The 23,548-nt window shown below is 39.1% G+C and overlaps 1 protein-coding gene across 1 annotated transcript in view; it reads left to right on the forward strand.

The window, feature by feature from the left end:
• Positions 1-4,802: 4,802 nt before the first annotated feature.
• The window catches only part of LOC135481395 (calponin homology domain-containing protein DDB_G0272472-like), a 93,483-nt gene continuing 74,737 nt past the window's right edge, over positions 4,803-23,548 (forward strand). The window contains exons 1-2 of the mRNA XM_064761225.1: positions 4,803-4,883; positions 13,411-13,543. The gene's annotated coding sequence lies outside the window, so the exon portion shown is untranslated. The remainder of the gene's footprint in view (positions 4,884-13,410; positions 13,544-23,548) is intronic.

Consider the following 23,548-nt stretch of genomic DNA (forward strand, 5'->3'; position numbering starts at 1 on the left):
AACTGTACCGTAACACCATCATGTATGCGAAACTGAAACTGTAATTCAAAATTGAGGTGATATATATTCGCCTTACATACCACAAATCACTGTGAGTTCAACTCCAGCTTATGCTATCTTTTTCTCTGTTTGTAAGTGGAAAGCTCTGGCTGTAAGTGGAAAGGTCCGACAGCAACCTGCAGAAGGTCGTGGGTTTCCCTAGAGCCCGGTTTCCTCCCACCATAATGCTGGCTGCCGTCGTATAAGTGAAATATTCTTTAGCACGGCGTAAACACCAATCGAATAAGTAAATAAAGACTTACCCCAAGGTATGGACATCTCTGATTTTTGTAAATACAAATACAGCGCTGGAAAAATGTGGATTTTTTTAGTCGCTCTGGCGGGCAACCAAGGCGTTCAACTCTGGTTGACCCCTCTCACCATGGTTGCCACCCACTTTTTGTGTCATTTTGGTATATGATCATTTAACGTACAGTACAATAAAATGCAATGACATAAAAAATATCTGATAAAAGTGATTTTGTGATTGGTGCTGAAATGGTTAAATACGTTTTGATCCATCAGTTATGTTGCCTTTGAATACCCTTTTGAAAAGTATGAAACTAAATTTTTAGGCAGCTATATTCATTTTCATTGATGTACGGATTGGGTGACAGTCCAATTACATTTTTGTGAACAGAATTTTTTGGACATGTATTTTTTGACCAAATTCAAAGAACGGTCGATTCATGAATGAAATGTACACTTTATCCGAATATAGCCGACATATTTCCTGGATGATACAGAAGACGGCTTATATCGTATATGTAGTAGCAGATTAGTCAAGTATGTTTTGTACGGTATATTCGACCGTGAATGTAATATTTGATGTTATATTTTGTTGTTCTGTGAGACGACACTGTAGGATGAATTAAGTTTTGTAACAGAAGATATAAACCAAGAGAAAGGTCGTTATTAAGCGATTATACAGTACGAAGCATTTTAATTTTTACCATGTACTGTGAAGAGTTCTTTTCCATCGAGCCTCAGTAAGCGTCATTTTCATTTAGCTTGTTTATGTACGATTGGTATAACTGTGTTATGGCAAAGTAGATCCGAAGGGCAGAACTCTTAATCAGTGATTGTTTCTCCCAAGGAAAGTTCGACCATGGAAAGACTGCACTTTTGAGGACATGCATGCCTGGCTTTCCCGCCGAGCGATTCACGCGGGCGCTCAAATGCGACTTCACACTTACGGGGTCGTCTCACATTTTCGAATGGTCATTTATCTATTTCAATTCTGTCGGATTTCTAACCGTTCACGGGTCACAACCCCCCACCCCCTTTCCCCCGCCCTCCTTTTTTTTTTTTCGGCACTAGTTGTGCTATATATGTAACTTTACCTGAATAAAGAAAATGTACTTTACACTTTGGTGTTATTCAGTTTGCTGTATATTTTCAACAATCTCCACCAAATAAACAGTTTACTATCTTCACTAGCATTAACACACACACATATATACTGGAAAATATTTCGATTTCTACACAGCACAGTGACAGAGGCTTGTGCGGTTAGGTTAATTAAAGTGTGTACAAACAATACATGTAATTTCAATTTGTGCCCACATTATCAAACATATATGGACTGCCTCGGTGGCCTATTGGTTAGAGTGTACACCCCGAGGTCAAAATGTACCAAAGGCAATAAAATAGCACTTGTTGGCTCCAATGGCGCACAGCGCTAAGAGCTTCGAGCGGGAAACCGGACTCGTCAGCCCGATGTCAGCTTATAAAATGATTGGCTGAAGTGTCTGGTGTCTTCGGTATGGTATTTCAGTGGCGGCAGCACTTTGACCGCATTCCCCCTGCCGATCCAATAATACACGGACCGTATAACATGACTAAGCTAACGTATAACGTGGCCACAGTAAAGAAAAATGGGCGTGCGCAAAACAAAGATAACTTTTGGAAATACATATACAAGATACACTGGTTGAGCCAATCGCTATTGCAGTGCAAACCAGACAGTTAGGAGAACATACATATGATGCATACTCTTCGCAGCCATCGATACATTGTATTACACTACATAGCTTGTAAATGTCCCAAATGTGGTAAATATGCCTTTGGACATCACTTGAAAACGTATATGTCCTGTGTTTGTTGAAACAGATCACAGATTTTCAGCACACATAGCGTACATGGGTAGCGCTTTGCACTCAGTAATTTTCAGCTTTACAGCTGTAACGGTTTTCTCTTAACAGACCTCCAAATATGGTGGGAATTGCGCTTTTTCGCGTTTTCAACACAATTTGAGGTAAAACTACACGTCGCCAGAAAGTGCAGATTCATGATCAGGACGTCAAACTACGTCGGGTAGCATGCTTACAATGTTTGTGCCTTCATCCTAGACGCAAATGCATTTAAAATGCATCATATAACATGGGGGCGTCAAAGTGCCAGATATAACAAATCGGCCTTTGGACAATATTTGAAGCACTGCAACTCCCTCATCTATTGACACACTTCCATGATTTTCCGCACGCCTACAATACACACATATAGCCCTTTGCACTCAGTCATTTTCAGCTCCACAGCTGCAGCAATTTTGTGTCACGTGACCTCCAAACATGGTCTAGAATTGTACTTTTTCGCACTTTCATAGCAATTGGCGAAAAAAACCCGTGCGTCGGAGAAAGAAAAAAACACCAGATTCGTCATCAGAACATCCAACTACGCCTAGCAGCCTACTTAAAACCTTGAAATTGACAACATTTTCATCGCCTGACAAATTGGCTAAGCTGGGATCAACCTCTGACATGACTGACAGGCATCAGCGGTAAGAGAAAACAAAGAAAGAAGAAAAATCATAGTTTGTACTTTTATATCTCAATCCGTGACCTGCCATGCACAGACTCACAGCTCTACTGATATCTAGGCCGTTGTTTGAAAGTCCACACCTGGACCAGAGCACATGGCGATGTCTGTCAATCACCCTGGCCTGGTTAGCGTATAGTAAAGAAGACAAGGCCTGCGCAAAACAAAGCTAACTTTTGCAGGTCCACTTCGTTTGCAGTTGTAGTTAGATCTCTACGCCATCCAATAGTGTACTGTATAGCTCAATGTCATCGTACAACCGTTTCGGGGTATCACGGACAGTGTAGCCGAAAGCATCAGGTCAAATACTATAAATCCAGCCCATCTTTATCTAGACAAAAAAACGGTCTTGTCATTTAAACGGTTCTAGCGTGAAAACTTGATTGGAGCTCAAATCCGTTGACAAATGCTCGAAAGAGCATGTCTTGGGCTACAATTTCGTGCAGGTAGCACATTTCTAGCTGCCAAAGCTCTCGAGTTACAGGTCATTGAAGTTGCGTCACTTTTTTTAGTTTTTTTGCTTATATCTCAAAAAGTTACACAGATATGGAAAAAATACAACCAGATTTGGAATCAGCAGCTCAAGATGCACCAGAATACGTTGAGAACATTTGAACTTTGAGAACTTCATGCACAGACTCACAGCTCTACTGATATCTAGGCCGTTGTTTGAAAGTCCACACCTGGACCAGAGCACATGGCGATGTCTGTCAATCACCCTGGCCTGGTTAGCGTATAGTAAAGAAGACAAGGCCTGCGCAAAACAAAGCTAACTTTTGCAGGTCCACTTCGTTTGCTGTTGTAGTTAGATCTCTACGCCATCCAATAGTGTACTGTATAACTCAATGTCATCGTACAACCGTTTCGGGAGATCACGGACAGTGTAGCCGAAAGCATCAGGTCAAATACTATAAATCCAGCCCATCCCCATCTAACTCCATGTTAAAGCAATAGGATTCCCATCTTTATCTAGACAAAAAAACGGTGTTGTCATTTAAACGGTTCTAGCGTGAAAACTATTGATCAGAGCTCAAATCCATTGACGAATGCTCGAAAGAGCATGTCTTGGGCTACAATTTCGTGCAAATTGCACATTTCTAGCTGCCATAGTTCTCGAGTTACAAGTCATTGAAGTTACGTCACTTTTTTTAGTTTTTTGCTTATATCTCACAAAGTTACGCAGATATGCAAAAAATACAACCAGATTTTAAATCAGCAGCTCAAGATACACCAGAATACGTTGAGAACATTTGAACTTTGAGAACTTTTTGTGACGTCACAAATTCGACCAATGGCGAGCTTCCAGAGTTTTGACCTGAAGTAAACCATTTTCGCAAACTTTAAAGAACTCGTAACGTACTAGCAGCATGTCAAATTTGAAACCGATCGGTTCAGTGGTTCTTGAGAAGAAGATTTTTAAAGGTTTTACACAAAATCCAATATGGCAGCCGAACCACGTGACATAGAAAAAAAATGGAGAATTTATCCCTGGAAAATTACCGCCAGAATATGTGTGCAAAATTTGAGACCTCTATGTTGAACAGTAAAAAAGTTTCCTTGCTAACAAGGTCGGTGAAAAAAAAATAATAATAATAATAATAATAATAATAAGAAAAAACAGAACGATTACAATAGGGATCCCGTTCGGGAAGAACGGGATCCCTAAAAACAGAACGATTACAATAGGGATCCCGTTCGGGAGAACGGGATCCCTAATAATAATAATAATAATAAGAAAAAACAGAACGATTACAATAGGGATCCCGTTCGGGAGAACGGGATCCCTAAAAAACAGAACGATTACAATAGGGATCCCGTTCGGGAGAACGGGATCCCTAAAAAAGATCATCTATTGCTCTAGCAAGTGACTGAGAAGGCAAGAACGAGTGGTCTCCCCTTGACCCTCTTCCAGTTTGCAGCTTTCAAAGCGAATGGCGCGACATCGTGTGGAGAAAGAACAGACCGAAGATGTTTCATTTGTTATCGAAGTCGAGCCTCTCAGCTGTAACGTAGAATGACCAATGTAGGTAATATCTATCCAGTTTCCGTGAAGAAGAATTAGTAGGATTAATTAGACGGACAAAAGTTCCTCCTTTGAATTAGTAAACTGACGGGTCTCGTGTCGCAGGATCAACAGATGAAAGCGTGACTGTAGTGTGTGCAACTACAACACTTCACACAGCAGTTCGCTGTTCACCATCAGAATGATGATCTGTCAGATATAGATATTTGTTTTCAAATATATATAAGTATATTTGTTTTAAAAATTCAGCGTTCTATTACTGGAGGGTTTGAGGGCGGTTCTAAAGACAATTGTGGCCCTATTGTTGATCAAGGAGCTCCTTCTCAGATGTTCAATGTGAAAATGAATTGATGTCACTTTACCACGTGACACCACCTTCAAGTTTCAAATTCACAGTTTGCCTGCCTGGCTGAGAGGGTTAGCACGCCAGCTCGGCGCAATGACCCAGGAGCCTCTCGCCAATGTGGTCGTTGTGAGTTCACGTCCAGCTCATGCTGGCTTCCTCTCCATCTGTATGTGAGAAGCAGCCTGAAGATGTCCGTGGGTTTCCCTCGTTCTCTGCCCGGTTTCCTCCCACCATAATGCAGGCTGCCGTGGTGTAAGTAAAATATTCTTGAGTACCACGCAAAACACCAATTAAATAAATAAATAATCAATATAAGAGCGTATACAATACAGGCATAGACAACAATCAAACAGATAGATAAACAAACAGAAGAGCATATCAGTTCCACAAACGGGGTTACACTGACTAACTTACAATTCAATGACAGTTTGGCCCTGTTCCTTGCAAATCCATCAGCGTAAGGGCTGATCAAGTTTTCATTGAGCTTCTTGCGCAGAGTCACTCTATTCATTTCCTGTGTTTCCTTATAATTATGTTCTTTTCACGTGTTAATTTCTTTGTAGTCCCTAGCTTTTCGTTATATTGAAGGGAAAAAAACAGTTCCCTACCGAAACTACCCCAGTACAGTTGGGTTATGCCTAGCAAAGAATTGTTTAAAGGAGATCCCCAACAACTTTATTTTCACACTAACGTTCCCTAGACACAATATTTATGGTATGTTAGTCTGTAAACTGCATTTAACAAAATGTTACATCAACTAGCTCCATCTTACGTCATGCCGGTAAGACCAGTCAGAGTTATGTAGTGAAAAACCCTGCAAAACATAGCCAAATCCATGCATTAGGCTTATCAGTGAAAGGAACAGTGGAGCTAATCTTTATGGTTTAAAAAAGTATCACTGACAAAAATAGATAAGGTTTGAATTATATTGAATGGAAACAACGATTGGTAACACAGAGAAATGGCAATTTAAATTTTGTCTGGGATCCCGTTATGGGCTTCAAGGTGAGGCATGCTGTGGAGTATCACACGCGCACAGCGGCCTGTAGGCGAGGTGTGAACTGAGCTGGAGGGCTGCCCTGTAACCTCGTGGCTGTTGTAGGGTAAAGACTAGCAGCGCCCAACAGTTCATGGGGTGTCACAGCCTGCTGTTTCAAACAAGCAAGTAGCTAAACAACTTCTGCATTCAGGGAGTGAAAACCCGGGTGCCTTTCCCTTTTCGTTTGTTTTTTTGAGGAGGGATATTATATAAGGCTCCTTCTGCTGCGGCCTTTGCTTTTAGAAGGTACGGCTCTTACGAGTCCCCTGTAAATTAAAGGGCGTTTTTAATGAGATTGGTTCATGTTTTCTCAATCTTTGGCATTTTATTTGGGCCATGTTTGTAAAGTTACAGTATCATGCCTAAAGTTTTTGCAGTTGCAAGCCACACTTGGGCATGAACTAATCTTGAAAATAGCTGTAAAAGTATAGCGATTGTCTCCTGTTATCTGTGTTGTATACATAGAGAAGCCTCACATGCCTGCAGCAAATGTACCTCTGTGACGTCACAAGGTCAACGGTGGCTTGGTTGTAGTGGAGTAGATTTTCTGACGTTTGATCATCAAATTCTTGTGTATTCTTTTCTGTTTTCGATGTTTTTTGAAGGAGAAGAAAACTTAAAATTATGACACTGTAGGCTGAAAAGAGAACATTTTTGTCTATCTGGTGGTGCCTGCTTGGTAATTTTGCGATTTTTCCTCCCCATACACGTAAAGCCTGAAAACGGCAAAGCTGGCATAAATCATCCATCATGTCCTCTGCCTTTAACACCCTGTAATTTATGCTGGGGGTGTGTTGCCTCTCAGCCAGTGAGAATGGTTATAACTGCTGGCTTGTTCGTGTAAACTTAGAACGTACGTCCAACATTCAGGTTTCCTGATCGTCATGCGGAAAACAAACTGTACTATTCACTACTTTATGGGCTAAAGAGTTCTGCTGAACTGCACTTCGGCGGTTTCCGACGGTAATTCTCCTCCTAACACAGAAGACTTCAGGACTAGTTCTTAAGCAAAATGGAGTCGCTCACAGCAGTCTTTGGCACTGACTTTATACTTTATCAACTTGAGGCACATATTAGAATTTTTATAGTATGCACCTGTGAGAAAATGCATACTCTTTTAAATGGTATTTGTTTGATATTTAAGTTTTTCTTCTCCTTTAACTAATTAGAGTCGATTCAGGTGACGTTTTACCATGGATCTGCTGTTCGCAAGGCGCAACATCAGGGATCTACTATAATAATGGCCTTATCAGGTGCTATATCCATATAATCCTTGTTTATTATCTGTGCTGTTTACAGTGTAACATGAATTCAAAAAGTTATCAGATGAGTGAAAGTGTTTGGGTGAAAGGAGTTGTTTTAGGCGTCTTTCCAAGACAGATTATTACACATGTTAATAGGACTGTTATGTTCATTTCCACCCCTTCATTATCAATTGATGGTTGTAATGGTGATAATGCTGCCATCTCAAATTTCTCATTTTTCTGCAATGCGTTATGTATCATGAATGGCAAGGCTGTTTTCATTCCTTTGCCAGAAGGATTGTGGGATGATCAGGCTGGACAAGAAGGGTGGTGCTACATATCATGGTTTATTTTTAAGACTTCTCGTCATGTATCACACATGTTATAAACATTTGTACACCACTAGTACATATCAGCTCGTGTAGCCAGTCTGGAAAGAATATTTCATAAGAGCAGTAGAAATAGTAGTGTGTTTGAAAATAGTGTTACTGGCTTGGAAACCAGTCAGAGAGCTGTCTGAAGTGTAGACTAAACCCTTGCCGACATCTCCGTATTTACGCCGCTGTTAGGTTACCATAGTTGACTTTATAGTTGCTTTGCTGATAAAAAAATTATACAAACATATTCTGTTGCTTGTATATTGCACCTGCTTGTTAAATAACCATACCATTTTTTTCAGCGTAGAAGATTGCATGTACTAATTTGTTTGTTTGGACCAAAAGAACATGTACAGGTTATGGGAAGTACAATGCTAAATAGAAATTAAAAACAGACATGCTGTGGTGTGAATAAGACCAGTGCAAAACAAAAAAAAAACAAGAAAAAAACAAAAACAAAAAAAAAAAAAACATGAACATTATAATTTAAAGTTTTTTTTCTATTTAGGATTGCCAAACTGATAGATCACCGAGTTATTACTTTCGGTTTTGGAGGCATAATGTGCTTGTAGTGTAAAGTCATTTCTATGGTAAATACATATACATGTATTCTGTAAGACGGAGCTAGAGACCACATGATTTCCTTAGTTAGTAACAAATGGCGTGAGTGAAGAAAACAGCCCTCCCAACACTATTTGCATAGGAAAATGCCTATTTTTGAATCGCTGTCAGCGATATTGTAACCATTGGATTTGTATAATTGTCAGGTTTCCAGATGGTCTGAGTATTGCTGCAGAGCTTTTGTGAGGTTATTTTGTACAGCTAGGCATTACTGAAGTGGCAGAAAGTGATCTTTTCTTCAGTGCTTTAATATTGGGCAGCCATTTTGTTTTCGACCTCCAACTTTATTCGTCTAACAGAATGAGCTGTAAATGCAAACTCATGCAATTCAGTGTCAGATTGTAAAGCCAACACTATTTAAGCTGTATACGAGGTGACATTGGTTAATGTGAGGTGGAATCGCATCTGATCAGTGTGCCCATGTATTACCACTAGATTAGAAGCATGATGATGAATGTTAATGACTGTTTCTGGTATAATTACTAGGGCTCTGACCCACATCTCTGTACTGTACATGTCTGCAGGCCCTTGACCAGGCTTAATGTAAGCAATTTTTTGGCCTGAGTATGGACACGGAATCTGAGAAATGTGGGCCAGGGGCTAGTTATGAGAGAAATGCCCTCCTGATTAGAGTAGACCAGGTGTTAAGTGTGCCAAAGCAGTTCAGTTCAGCTGGCCATTGACCATGTGGTGGTCATTAGGAGGTGCTCCTCTAACATTGTGTTTGGCATCCACATGGGGCACCAAGTGCCCTATGCACAATTGACCCACAGGCATTTGATGCCCATCTCTTTCATGATACCCTCCGCAGAGTTGCATGTATAGTAGCCCGTTAGCTACATGTTCAAGTCAAATGTATACATTGCTCTGAGAACATGTACACGTACAATCAACATACATGTTCTTTTTGTCTTGTTTTATTGTGACATATAAACACCCAACATCATCACCCCCATCCCAAGTTTAAATGGTACATTCAGTATAGAATTGTGATTTATCAACTAAATCGCTCAGCTAAACCAATTTTAATTTGTGCAGTAGGAATTGATTGTAGCTGATGTTAATAGGTGACAGACCATTGCCCAAAGCATTGTGTTTGCAGGATTGTGCAACGTACAGTGGCACTTGTAGTTCTGTGAGGTTATCATGGCCTATGTATTTCACTGAACTGATATGAAATAAAGTGCAGTTATTAATTCTGCCTTTTGTGTTAAGAGTTAGGGGACAGGATGTATTTGCACTTGTCTTCATAAAACTGCACAACACACCATAGTCCTTCATAAAACTGTATACACACACCATAGTGCTTCATAAAACTGCATACACGCCATAGTCCTTCATAAAGTTATATACACACCATAGTCCTTCATAACATTGTGTACACACCATAGCCCTTCATAAAACTGTATACACAGCATAATCTTTCATAAAATTGTATTCACACCATAGCCCTTCATAAAACTGTATACACACTATAGCCCTTCATAAAACTGTATACACACACCATAGTGCTTCATAAAACTGCATACACACCATAGTCCTTCATAAAGTTATATACACACCAGTCCTTCATAACATTGTGTACACACCATAGCCCTTCATAAAACTGTATACACAGCATAATCCTTCATAAAATTGTATTCACACCATAGCCCTTCATAAAACTGTATACACACCATAGCCCTTCATAAAACTTTATACACACACCATAGTCCTTCATAAAATTATATACACACACCATAGTCCTTCATAAAACTGTATACACACCATAGTCCTTCATAAAATTATATACACACACCATAGTCCTTCATAAAACTATATACACACCATAGTCCTTCATAAAATAATATACACACCATAGTCTTTCATAAAATAATATACACACAATAGTCCTTCAAGATGAATTTTCGGCCCTATCCATTTACTCTTGGGAAGTGCATATTCAAGGTGCATGCTTATCTGACGTTTAATTTTCGAAAAGTTTTTGTCCATGCCATTAACTGTTGATCTAGTTTTTTTGGGAGGAAAGTGGCTGGTGGTGTATTTGTATAGATTGTTGTAGCAGGTATGGGTCTGCATCAATCTCTTGCTTGGCTCTGTTATTGGAGCCTTGTAGGTTACTTTTCCATAGATTTTGTGACCAGGTGGTGATGTATTTACAAATATATGAGGACGTGCCCATTTCTATTTTAGCAACTCTTCTCAGTTGTACTGACATATAATAGAAAGGGGGGGGGGGGGTATACATAGACTTAAGTACGTGTACTAAATTCCAAACTGATACAGCCATCATTGTTCTGAAGATGGATTAGAGAGGCTTAAGTTGTAGGCTGAATGTTTGCGATTCCAGGTTGAGGTATTGTAAGGCTTGGCCTGTCCGCAGAGGAAAGTTAAGGATTGTGTTTTGGAAAGGATCACAGCAGGACTGAAATAGTAGCAGGGCAAGAGTTAAGTTAAGAGGAAGAGAACCTTGTGGTTGTTGCTTATTATCAAAACATTCCCTCCCCCAGAACATTGTTCAGCTGGTGTGGAGAAGAAGGAATTGCTGCAGGATGGAGACGATGCAAGGTCTGTCAGTGCTGGGTGTAGGGGTACTGATCTCTTACCACCGAGAATCCACCTTTTTAGACCTCTGCTCTCTCAGGTGGTGCATGTACCTTTACATCAGGCTCAAACCCATTTCCATACAATCTGGGGAAGTGCATATCCTTTTTCAGAGATAAAAAAAGCCCCAAAAAGATCTAAATTTTGTATGATCATTATCTGCACGAGCATGTACCTGTTTATGTTTGTACATGTAGGCATGTGTTCTGTTTGTCTTGCCATTGTTATCTGTATTCCTTTTCCTCTCCGAGTATAAGTGAAATGGTTTGGTGGACTTACATTGCAGATGTATTGTGTGTCGCATTCAGTGTGGTATGTAAAATTGCATGTTCAGAAGCACACAAAGGCTTTAAAATGAGACTTTGGATGCCAACTGAGGAGTTTTTTTTATAATAAATTAATCAAGCTTCACAAAAAAACTTTCATGTGGCTCTCTATAAGGCGAATGGATCAGTCAGATTCAAGTAAAATTTGTCACTTAAAAAAGTCCTTGACTCCAATTTGAAACCTTGAAACTACTGCACCATGGATATGAAGATAATGTGAAGAGATTGCAAAATCATAGGTTTTAACACTTTGCCGTTTGTACCTAAATAGGGTATGATGTCCAAAAAGATGGGGAATTATATCTATTAGGGCTTAAATGTCACATTAAATGTTTTTACCATTTTATTGTTTTTATTTTCTTCGACATGAAAATTGACATTTATATAAGTTTGAATTCTAGGTGTTATGTGGACAACGTGAAATACTGTTGTAAACAGTAGTTGATCATGTGATGGTTGCAGTGCAGTGTAGCCCTAACGATTCTACCACCCCAGAGTTTTTCAGTTCTTTGCTGCCCTAAGCTGGTGTCAGACCAACCAACATAGCACTGAGGTTTATGGAATGTCATACTGTGATCATTTAAAAGGCACCCAGTTGAGGACACATGTGGTGAACAATCACACACGCCATATTGTTTTTGCTATGTACACCCTTGCCCTTTGAGAAAGGGAGGGTGTTTGTTGTGAACTGGTGGAATTGACAGTGTTTTTTTGGTCCAGAGTTGGAGACTTCCGCCTCGGTGACTCAGCCCCCATGTCTGCAGTGTGACATGGCAGCCACATTGGCACTGCATGTAAGTGCATGTCGCCAGCTTAAATGTGGATTGAACTGCAAAGACCAGCTGTTTTTGCATTTTACACCAAGTGTTATAAGTAGGCATAATTGCCGACTTGCCACAGAAAGTACAATGGAATTTGTCAGAAAGATCTGACTGTTTGACTCCCAAATTTTTAGCCAGATCAGAGAATGTGGTTAAAAAAAGTTACCTGTAATGCAGTAAAGCCTTGACTTATTGAATATGAGAGTAAATTCAGTTAACACATACTTGGAAATCTTAGTTTAATAAAAAGATTTTCTTCATATAATCCTCATGGATGTGAAGCTGGCAGTGCTTAAAGATTCAACTACTCTCCCGAGTCCTCTTGTGTTCTTACCGTACAGAGCCAGGATAACTTTGAGCTGTCTTTTGATCAGTTATTGGTCATATGGGTGATTTGCACCATAGTTTTTCTGACTTATGATCTAAATTGTTAGCCTGCATTTTGCTCCATGTTTCCTCTCGTGTTTTCACACGTGTATGTGGTACAAGTATAAGATAGCTGTATCATATTTACTACTATTTTCTCTGGTTGTTTGCATTTGAAACTTAGGTCTGTAACAACATATATATTACCTGTGAGATCGCTTAGCCTGTAGTGACACCGGCTAATGAAGTGCTTACAAGGCCACAAGAAGTTCAAGTGTGGAATTAGGGTTGTTTTTCCCTCTAGCCCCAACTTGAACAGGTGTGCTGTTTGAAGTGCCGTGAGTGATGATCTGTTGCCAACAGGAAGTGTTTTTTTGATATGCTTTTGTTGCAATGAATGTGTTTAGGCCTTAATAACTTAGAATTTAGATGTTCTTGTATGAAGACATTAGGTGCACATACATGTTACTTTGCACACAGCCATTGCTGTTTTGTATCAGGTGTCAGACCCCCGAAATCTCCTGCGGTCATCAAGGAAGTTTTTAACATGGATTTTGTGGGGTGTTATGGCAAGAGGGATCATGGTGCAGAAAAGAGAGAACGATTAACTTAGCTGTCAAAAATGGTGTTTTTGAGCCATTTTGTGTTTTTAGCACTTCTTAACATAGCAACTAGAGAATCATGTGATTTCTGATTGTATGGATGTATTTCTTAGCAAACTTGCTGAGGTACATGTATAAAGGGTTATGCATATGAGCCAATGTTTCCATTTTCTCTTTCTTTTTAGATCTATGAAAGAAGAAGATCCTGTTATGTGTTTGATGTTGGAGTTATGACTGTAGGACAAGAGGTGGATAAGATTCCTTCCATTGCATGAGCAGTCACTGATCATCAGCTGTTTGTCGTGCTTGCAATCTCAGGTAAGATAACAACTTAGCTAGGTGAACTTTTTGCTAGTGCTTGCTACTGCATATCAGTGTGACATTTACATGTACCTCACAGAAACAAACACAGTGAGTATGACATACACATACCTGTGCATATGAAGGTAGAATTTGGTATTCTTGGTGTTAACATGTTTTCATAGTAAGTATGGTTTTTAAATAAGAATGTTTCACCGTGAGAGTAATTCCATTGTATTGTGATGAGATTTCAGAGCAAGGTAGGAAGGTTTCCAGAACTCAGTTCATTCATTATTACTGGCCAGTGAATATTCAGTTTTGGAAGTTGAAACTTAAAAAATGTGTAGGTTGTTAGAAGATATGTCAGCCAGTAGCTAGTGCATGCCCATTTACAGTGTAAAGGCATGGTTTAATTTCATGTATCTTTATTGTGGTATTATGCCATAGATGTACATGTACTGTTTATTTAATAAACATGCAAGTATACTCTACAAGAAAGTCTTAAGACGGACAATCTTTTGGAGTACCTTAGATGTTTCCCATTTCATGAGTGTAACATTGACTTTTCTATTGCACACAACAGGGCAGAATACATGGTATATCAGCAGTGATACTGTCAGCAGTATGTTATAGTACAGTATCACTGAGGTGGGGAGCATACATGTGTGGTTCTTCAGTTCAGGACCCCTATGCACTCATACTGGTTTATCTATATGTGATGTAGGAAGAAGTTAGAGGCCTGGCCTATTTTGGGTGGAGCATGTTGTGCAAAATGAGGACATGTTTTTTGGCTGGTTCCTGTGGGGCAGCAGTTGTGGAACCTGACATAATTATTGCTGTCCTTTTTATACCATTGCTTCTCCTGGGTCATTTACGCTGGCATCTGTTATTAGCTCAATGGCTGCAGAAAAAAATGGGTAAATCAGGCAGAAATAATCACTCTTGGAATTACTGACATTTTCATTTGTTCTTTTCATAGGTTTTTTATTATTTCTTCTGTTATCTTGCTCTAAGCTTCACACCTTCTGCACATGAAGCTCTTATGTTAAGGACTATTCACCTGAGTGAAAATTTCATATTTAATCTTTGGGCAATGTGTCTCACTCTTAACTGTAGATCAGTATTGACCCTTTTTTCTACCTGATGTACTTAGTATAAGTGTGGTGTATGCTGTGACAAGGGACTTTGATACATGTACCTAATTATTCTGTTGTCAGAGTTTGTGTGATGGTCACTAGTGAAATCACAGCCATATGTAAAGACTGATTATTGGGCCTAGATGCAAACATGTAAATCTGGGTGCAAGGTTTTTGGAGAATTCAAACTCCAAACTTAGTTGCCATTGTCCCTATGTAAATGTATGTAATGTAAGGCAGTGCAGACACATTCCACCATGCTTTCTTTCATACCATTTAATATGTTTACATCTCTACAGCTTCAGAACATGCGCCATGAATGTAAGCAGTTTCTAATGATTTGACTAGAGGTTGATTTACAGTTAATACATGGTTGGGATTTTACCTGCAACAAGCAGTTCTATATTTATTTAATTGGTGTTTTATGCCATACTGAAGAACATTTCACTTATACGAAGACAGACAGTATATTTCTCTTATGTGACACTATGGTGAGCAGCTCTATAAGTCGCTTGATCAGTTAATCGGTCAGTCAGATATTTGATATACCATCTTTTAACATGTTAAAATGGCGTTCAGCATGAAGGGGATAGTGCAATGACTGGTTGATCCGTAACAGTATAATGGCTCGGGCGGGGCGGCTTGCTTGCCTTCGGTAAGTTATCTCAGTGAAGCAGGACTAGATAAGAGAGGTGGAAATCCTTCCTGCGACAAGGAGGCACATTACATACATCCTAAGGGTTCCTTCGTCGTCATATGACTTAAAAATTGTTGAGTACTACCTTAAACCCCAAGCATTCACTCACTCTTTTAACATGGACTGTTGAATTAATGACAGGCCTGGGCATATGCCTTTAATCTCTGCCACACTTACGCAGTGGTTTTGGTGATAGAAATGTACACTTAAATCTGTGGCAGCAGAAGAGTTGCATAGAGATAAAAATTGTCTACATCAGTGTGATCGTGCATCTTCATCTTTGACAGAAAAAAGACAGAAAAAGAAAACTATTGCAATCAGATTTATAGAACATTTGGTTGGACAAGTAAACATCCATATCACCTATATTATCAATCAAGACAAACTTGCAAGGATGTTTTTTCTTGTACCAGTATCTGGACCCACAATTTACATGTATGTAGTGTCTATACAATATTTGTGGATATTTGTGGCGCACTGTAAGGTGTCAATTCTAAACGACATATAGATATTATTAAACAAAGTAACAAAAAAATGTTTATGACAAAGATGTTTATAGTATATACAACACTATGCTATATACAAGTGTCTGTTGTGAATGAGACAATTAGTCCACTCTCAGATGAAAAATAAAATACTTTGCAGTGCAGGCCATTAAATACTTTTAATATTTGGCTTCCAAATTATGTAATATCATTAATTTATTGTTAGGTATAATTGCGTAAAATCATTATTATGTTATGTGGGAGGGAGTATACATGTCCTTATAACACGAAACTCTGGCAAAACATTTTTGTGCAGCTGTGAATTCAACGAGGGCTCAACGATAATAATAACAAAGTTGAGGCATTGCCACATAAATGTATGAGGTTTCATAAGTTTCAACTGTCTTTTTACCAAGCTATATATATGTATATATATGTGGGGATGCCTCAGCTTTATTTATTATCATTTTTATATCATTATGAACATAAAATGTGGAGGAGTAAGTACCCATCAGGTGCAAAACTGTAGCTCTGTATGCTGAAAAATTCTACTGTCCTTTTTTTTCGCGTAGAAGCGTGATTAAGCGTCTTAGAAATGAGGGACTGCTGGTGAAACTGTTTAGTAGGGAACATGATGAGAATAGAGGGAAGTGACAAATAAAATCATACAATCAAAATTTCTAGCACAGAGAACTTTGCCAGTCAGGTACGTGTCCATGTACACATATTTCTATGTAATACAAGTACTATATATGAAGCACCACTAACATACATGTGTAAGCATTGATTGGATCCAAGCCTGTTGTTTGCCAGCACTTATATCTCTGATACTATCACAGTGGCCTGTCATTCCTAATGGAGTGTATCATTAATATACTGAAATCAGCTGTTGTGTTTACCAGCTTTTTACAATAGAAATATCATGGAAACTAACCGTGAATATTGTAACTCAGATTTCTCTTCATAATCTGTGTGTGGTAATTACCGTTGAGCAAACATTTACCTGTGATTGCAATTCAGGTGATGTGATGTGTGCAGGTAGTGTCTGTGTACACTGCATTAAAGGGTTGGAACTCTATCTCCTGCCTACATATATGTAATACACACACGTGTCTATAGTTGAGCTGTGTTGCTGTACAGAAAGATGTCTGTCTTGATATTTTTGTCTCTTAATTTTTTTTTAAGGAACAGTGTAAACTCCCAATGTTGACAAATGGTTCTAATGTAGCACCTTCTGGGACTACATTCTTGTTGTTTTCTGGTTTTTATGGTCTCTACCTCAAACATGTATGTTGGTGTAATTTTATCTGCTGCATGCAGCATCAGCCTAGTGTAAACATGAGGCCATAAATCTCTTCACCAACTATTCAAGAGCCACAACTCACAGGAACTACAGCTTAAAGCCAAGCCATGATGTTACATTATAATCTGGCAATATATATGGTCCTGCCTCTAGCTGGTGACCTCATAGTTTGCTAAGATTTTGCTTATATTTCCTGAGATCAGTAATATGTTCGTGTGAGCATCTGGCAGTCTCTGTGATTCTGGTAAAGTAAACTTGATGAAGAGAGCCCCAGCTGGCGCTTGCGTTAAATGTGACTAGATGTGGGTGAACTGTAAGTCTAGTTTCCTCCCTTGTGAATCTCTAGTGATAATGTGTGTGGACTGTACCAGCATGGAGCAAGGTAAATTGAATCCAAAACCATCTGCTTACGTTGATTAAGTTGGTTGTCATAGATGAAGGAGATTAAGTATTTCTGTCATGGCGAATGTTAGCAATATTGACTGTATTCTTCCCGTATGATCCACATGAAGAACTGTACATGTGACTTATGTCTACTTTAATAGTCCCTGAATAATGACATGCAAACATAGTGGGAATGCTAACTGTGAATGGAAGTGAAATACTCTTGAATATGTTGTTAAGTACCAGTCAAGTAAATAGTTCAATAAATCTCAACAAGCTTTATTTTCTGGACATTGGAGGGATTGGATGGATGGATTGTGTGTGGTCCTCGGGTAAATTTCAATTCCTGCCTTAATCCAGCGGAAGACTAATAAATCATAGGGTTCATCATGATGCTTCGCCTGGCAAGTTCATCCCTGGCAGGTATCAGTGTAGTAAGGGGCCAGTCTACATGTGCCTGTAGGACATTCTGTTTTGTCTTAGGGCCACGCCACTTTCCAACGCTTCCACAACATTTTAGTCTCTTGTAAGTTTTTTGAAATCAAGTCCTAGGTTATAACACTGTAACACGCCAAGAAAAAATGATAGCGATACACACTAAAATGGTTCAGAACAGCACTGGTGACTTCATTGTGATGAGGGACTTTGATGATACCGTGAAGTACATGTATAAACATTTTAAAACCGTCAGAAACAAAATTGAAATGAAACAGATATATGAAAGAAACATGACAGATGACACAGAGTGATAGTGTCAACAAAATGATAGGAAAATATGAATCATTGAAGTTTGCTTGTGTAAGTGATTGGATGAGAACACAAGAAAGGGATTAAATGTTTATCATGTAAATGAGAAAGTCTTCGCCAAATGACATGCATACTGGGCAACAAACTTATCTAAAGCGACTGGCACTTGCTTTCCTCGCGAATGCAGTTCTAACAACTACTCCTCGGATTTACAGTACTTGGGTACATATCTGGAAATAATGGTGTGAAAATGAAAGGATGAGTCTGATGAATGAAGCAGCGAGGAGAAATGTCAGTCAGAAGAATACACCCATTCTAACACAGCCGTGCAGGTTAAGTAGAACAAGTAGAAATATCACACATGTGTTCGTTGTGAAGGGAATTGTGCAGTTAATTAGGGTATTTTTTATCCTTTGTGGCTATGGTAAGTAAATTAACTGCCTCCCACATGAACATAGTCACATGATGCTATCTTTATATGTGGTACTCCCACTAATCACATGGCCACCAAGCGTGCAGATTGCAATTGAGCGGAAATTTTAATAAGCACACCCTGATATACTGTACTTGGTTGGACTTCAGAGGTCGAGGGAATCTTATTACGTGTTTATTCACATCAACTTTTTTTGGAAAGTTTAGAATGGTGAAGTTTAACTTTAACAAAGTTAGCAGCACGTTTTAAAGTTTTGAATTTAGGGCAGCTGTTGTATTTGTGGAGCTGGCTGTGCTTGGCGGGGTATTTGCACAAGTGCATTGTTTTCCCTTTATGTTGAGGGGATTGCATGTCATTCAAGGTCGCAGCATGTGGCCAGTGGGGCTGGCCATAGTTGTGAGTAGTGACTGAGCTGACTGGCTTCTGGTTAGGAGCCAAAACATTGTTATATACTTAGTACATGTAGATGTACCATAAGTATAGCAGACAGCAGAGTCTAGCTAACTAATGGTGGCAATTACATCCAATTCTGAGTCATGGACCAGTCTGGGATATATGGACTTTCAACAAGTTGACATTTTATTGTGGTGAGGTCCCAACTGGGTCCTCTGGCAAATCTGTGGCTGAGTGGCGAGCAGCGTAAGGACTGCCTTCAGTGAAGGACCCTCATCTCTTTGAGGATGCTATGCCCAGTTAGCACATGTTCAGGGATACATACACATGTACATGTAAAGATGTCAGAAGCTGACCTCTCTCTCACTAAGTTTAATAGAGCTGAGAAAATTTATTACTTCTTCAGTACCTGATTGGAAAGTTGGATCCCTGAGAGATGTGTGAAAAGATACCCATGCAGGGAGACTACATGTCAGAGAGTTTAATAGGCTGTCTGTCCCTGGTGGGCTAAGGCTGGGGCTCAGGGCTACTGTCTGTGCCCCTGTACAGCCAGCTAAGTGATATAGGCAGCTGAAACCAGCCAGTCAGAGAGGAGGTGCTGATTTTCACTGATGTACATCTACTGGTACTCTTTAATCCTACTCAGAGTGACATGTACACAGGTAAATGTATGAGTTTTTCTATTGGACTGGTCAGTTTGTCTTGTGCATGTGTGAAGACCCATTCATTTTCTGTTTTGCATGAATTGTTATGATTGAGTGCAGCCAAGCATTGACAGTGACAGAAAAGGTTAGGCTTTAGGATTGGGACAGTTATTCCAGGTTAAAAGGGCTTCTGGGCTGTAAAAATGTTTCCCTCAGTGTTTAACATGTGGCTGATATATCTTCGCCAGAACATAGGCACAGTCTGTAATATACAAGCTGATGACAGACTGAGATCAGCCCACCCAAACTGTCACTCATTTCTTAACTCTGACAACACCTGTACACATGTACATGTAAAAGAACATGCAGGTACGGTACATTTACTTGTATTTGTTCTCTAAGAGGCATATAGAAGTTGACAGTAACATCATGAAGTTTTTTTATGGTTAAGAATTTTTGTTTATTTTTACCAAAGTTTCAGTGTACGTTCTAGCATCAGTTGAATCTTTATGTGCTTGATAACGATGTTAGAATGTACATCGAAACGTTCTTTAAAATAAATCAGAAGTTGTCTAAATGACCAGAAAGAAACTGTGATATTACATATGTATGTGTTTTTGTGTAGGGTTTACCTTTGTTATTACAGTATACTTATAGTATATACACAGTGACTGTTTATATAAGTTTACATGTATGTGTACAAAACCGTCAGGTGGTTTCCATGTCAAGTCATCTGCCCACACATTTACTAGCATCTCCATAATATAATCCATCCATAAGTACATGTATTCACTACCTTATGCAGAAGATTTACATGTGAATCATTATGCATGGCTACATAGTGGGCAAACTGTTCAGTAATACCACATGTATTTTAAACTTCTATGCAATCTTGATACATATAAATACATGTTTTTATATCTGTTTATTATATTTACTTACAAATTTGTAAATTGGACCTCTACAGATTTGAAACATTTACATGTAATTAACTGGCAATGTTAAGTGTTCATTGACGTGACTGATATCCATTTAATGCGTTGAACATATGCTTTGAGCTTTGTGTAAGACGGGAAATCTGTGCTGTAATTACTGTGCTTGAATCCCTCTCTTGGGAAATGACATGTTTGGGACACATGCCAGTTGACTCATGGACCTTTGTATCGATTCCATTCTGTGTAGACAGAAACACTGACCTTGAGCCGGACTCCGACACTACGGGGAGTTCACGGCCCTCTCTCTCCATGTAGCCAGGTGCTCATGATTTCAAATCGTTATGTCAAAATAAGGTAGGGAAAATCACCTTTCTCTGTGATGTTATCTTACCTGTTGCGGTAAGGTGAAACAGGAGTTCTCACAAAGCAGCGGTAAGGTTATTTATATCCAGACCTAATTTTAACAGGTGTAAGAAAGAAGGAAGAGGATGTTGAAGTGATGACTAGAGTGTACATGGGCATGTATTCTTTACCCGTTAGAAAAACGTGTTCAAAGAATATGACTTATCAATATATTAGTGATTTGTAGTGGTGTATTTCTGTATGATTAATATACTTTATATTTACATGTAATAGTGAAGTGCTTGATGCTGACATGACATCTAAAGGTTACATAACTGGTATGTGTGGTCGATAATATTTCCATATTCATAGAATTGGCTGTACATGATCACATAGTCTTTATTGACTGTTGTTAGGTTTGCTTATAATACATTCAGGCCTGTAGCTTTCTTTAGTGCGGTAAGCCTCCACTCTGGACTGCATAAGCAAATGTACTTTAACCCTAGCTCATCTTCACACTCGTGCCTTTGTGTATACATGTATTGTGAAGAACCGCAAACGTGTTCAAGTTTATAATGCGGGGGTGCAAGTGCTATTTGTAACTTGGTCAACAGTAGTTCTTGACTTGTACATTACACATGTACCACTTTACTAGAGGCTGCTTTGTGCAACGCAGAGGAGCTGGGGACACTGCACTCTTTTTTCATGTTGGTTTGTTTGTTGTTGGATTAGTTTAATCCAGATTAATCCTAAAGTTAGCACTTAGTGTTGAGTTGACCTTTGATCCGCGATGTAAGTGCACATTAGCCTCCAGGCTAATCTGTTTACATCACCATATTACAAGCCTGCTCTCAGATGAACATTCTGCTGCAAACTGTAAGGGGATATAATAGGCTGTGGATCTGTACCTGTGATATACAGTAATGACATGACCACAGGTACGTATTAAATTAGGTCAGTCCTCAGTCCTGTTAAGTGCAAGCTAAGGCTGCTTAATCTTGAAGACGAAAGCTGTCCATATTGACTCTCTTAGTTGTACTTTTGTAATATGTTCTAGTTTGGATTTTTTAAAAATGTATTTTGAACTGAGATGAAACCATTAGCCTCACACAGAGAAGAGATACTGTGTTGGCAGTTTTCATTTTATTGCTCTTTGTAAGATCAGTTGAGTTGAATACAACTTCTGTACGTGAAGTGCTTCACCTCAAGATGTCGAGGAAGTACAAACAGTTGCACTAGAGAGTATCTGACCATGGATAACAGCGGATGTATAGTTTCCTACACATAATTCTTCTTGTTGCTAATTGTGCTTGAGCGGAAAAAAGCACTACACTCAGAGTTCATCATAGTCTTATTGAGCTGCAGCCAGGAGGTTAAATAGAAACCTAGTACAATGCATTAACGGGCATATTTCACCCAGATTTTTCTACTGTTTTACAATTTAATGTTGTGCACTACAAGATCTTAAAATTTTAGATACCCAGTGCATTTATTTTACTATACTTAAACATGTGTATATACCAGTATAATGTGGGACCAGAAAAAATTGTTGGTTTCGACAGGTTCTCATTTTGTACTTCAGTGCATGAATGCTGTATGATACATGTGTAATGTGGGACCAGAAAAAATTGTTGGTTTTGACAGGTTAGCATTTTGTACTTCAGTGCACGAATGCTGTATGATACATGTGTAATGTGGGACCAGAAAAGATTGTTGGTTTCGACAGGTTCTCATTTTGTACTTCAGTGCACGAATGCTGTATGATGTGTAAAGTGGAAACCAGAAAAAATTGTTGGTTTTGACAGGGGGGCATTCTGTACTTCAGTGCATGAATGCTGTATGATGTGTAAAGTGGGACCAGAAAAAATTGTTGGTTTTGACAGGGTGGCATTCTGTACTTCAGTGCACGAATGCTGTATGATGTGTAAAGTGGGACCAGAAAAAATTGTTGGTTTTGACAGGGTGGCATTCTGTACTTCAGTGCACGAATGCTGTATGATGTGTAAAGTGGAAACCAGAAAAAATTGTTGGTTTTGACAGGGTGGCATTCTGTACTTCAGTGCACGAATGCTGTATGATGTGTAAAGTGGGACCAGAAAAAATTGTTGGTTTTGACAGGGTGGCATTCTGTACTTCAGTGCACGAATGCTGTATGATGTGTAAAGTGGGACCAGAAAAAATTGTTGGTTTTGACAGGGTGGCATTCTGTACTTCAGTGCACGAATGCTGTATGATGTGTAAAGTGGAAACCAGAAAAAATTGTTGGTTTTGACAGGGTGGCATTCTGTACTTCAGTGCACGAATGCTGTATGATGTGTAAAGTGGAAACCAGAAAAAATTGTTGGTTTTGACAGGGTGGCATTCTGTACTTCAGTGCACGAATGCTGTATGATGTGTAAAGTGGAAACCAGAAAAAATTGTTGGTTTTGACAGGGTGGCATTCTGTACTTCAGTGCACGAATGCTGTATGATGTGTAAAGTGGGACCAGAAAAAATTGTTGGTTTTGACAGGGTGGCATTCTGT

The sequence above is a fragment of the Liolophura sinensis genome, unplaced genomic scaffold, assembly GCF_032854445.1.
Source record: "Liolophura sinensis isolate JHLJ2023 unplaced genomic scaffold, CUHK_Ljap_v2 scaffold_39, whole genome shotgun sequence".
NCBI lineage: Eukaryota > Metazoa > Mollusca > Polyplacophora > Chitonida > Chitonidae > Liolophura > Liolophura sinensis.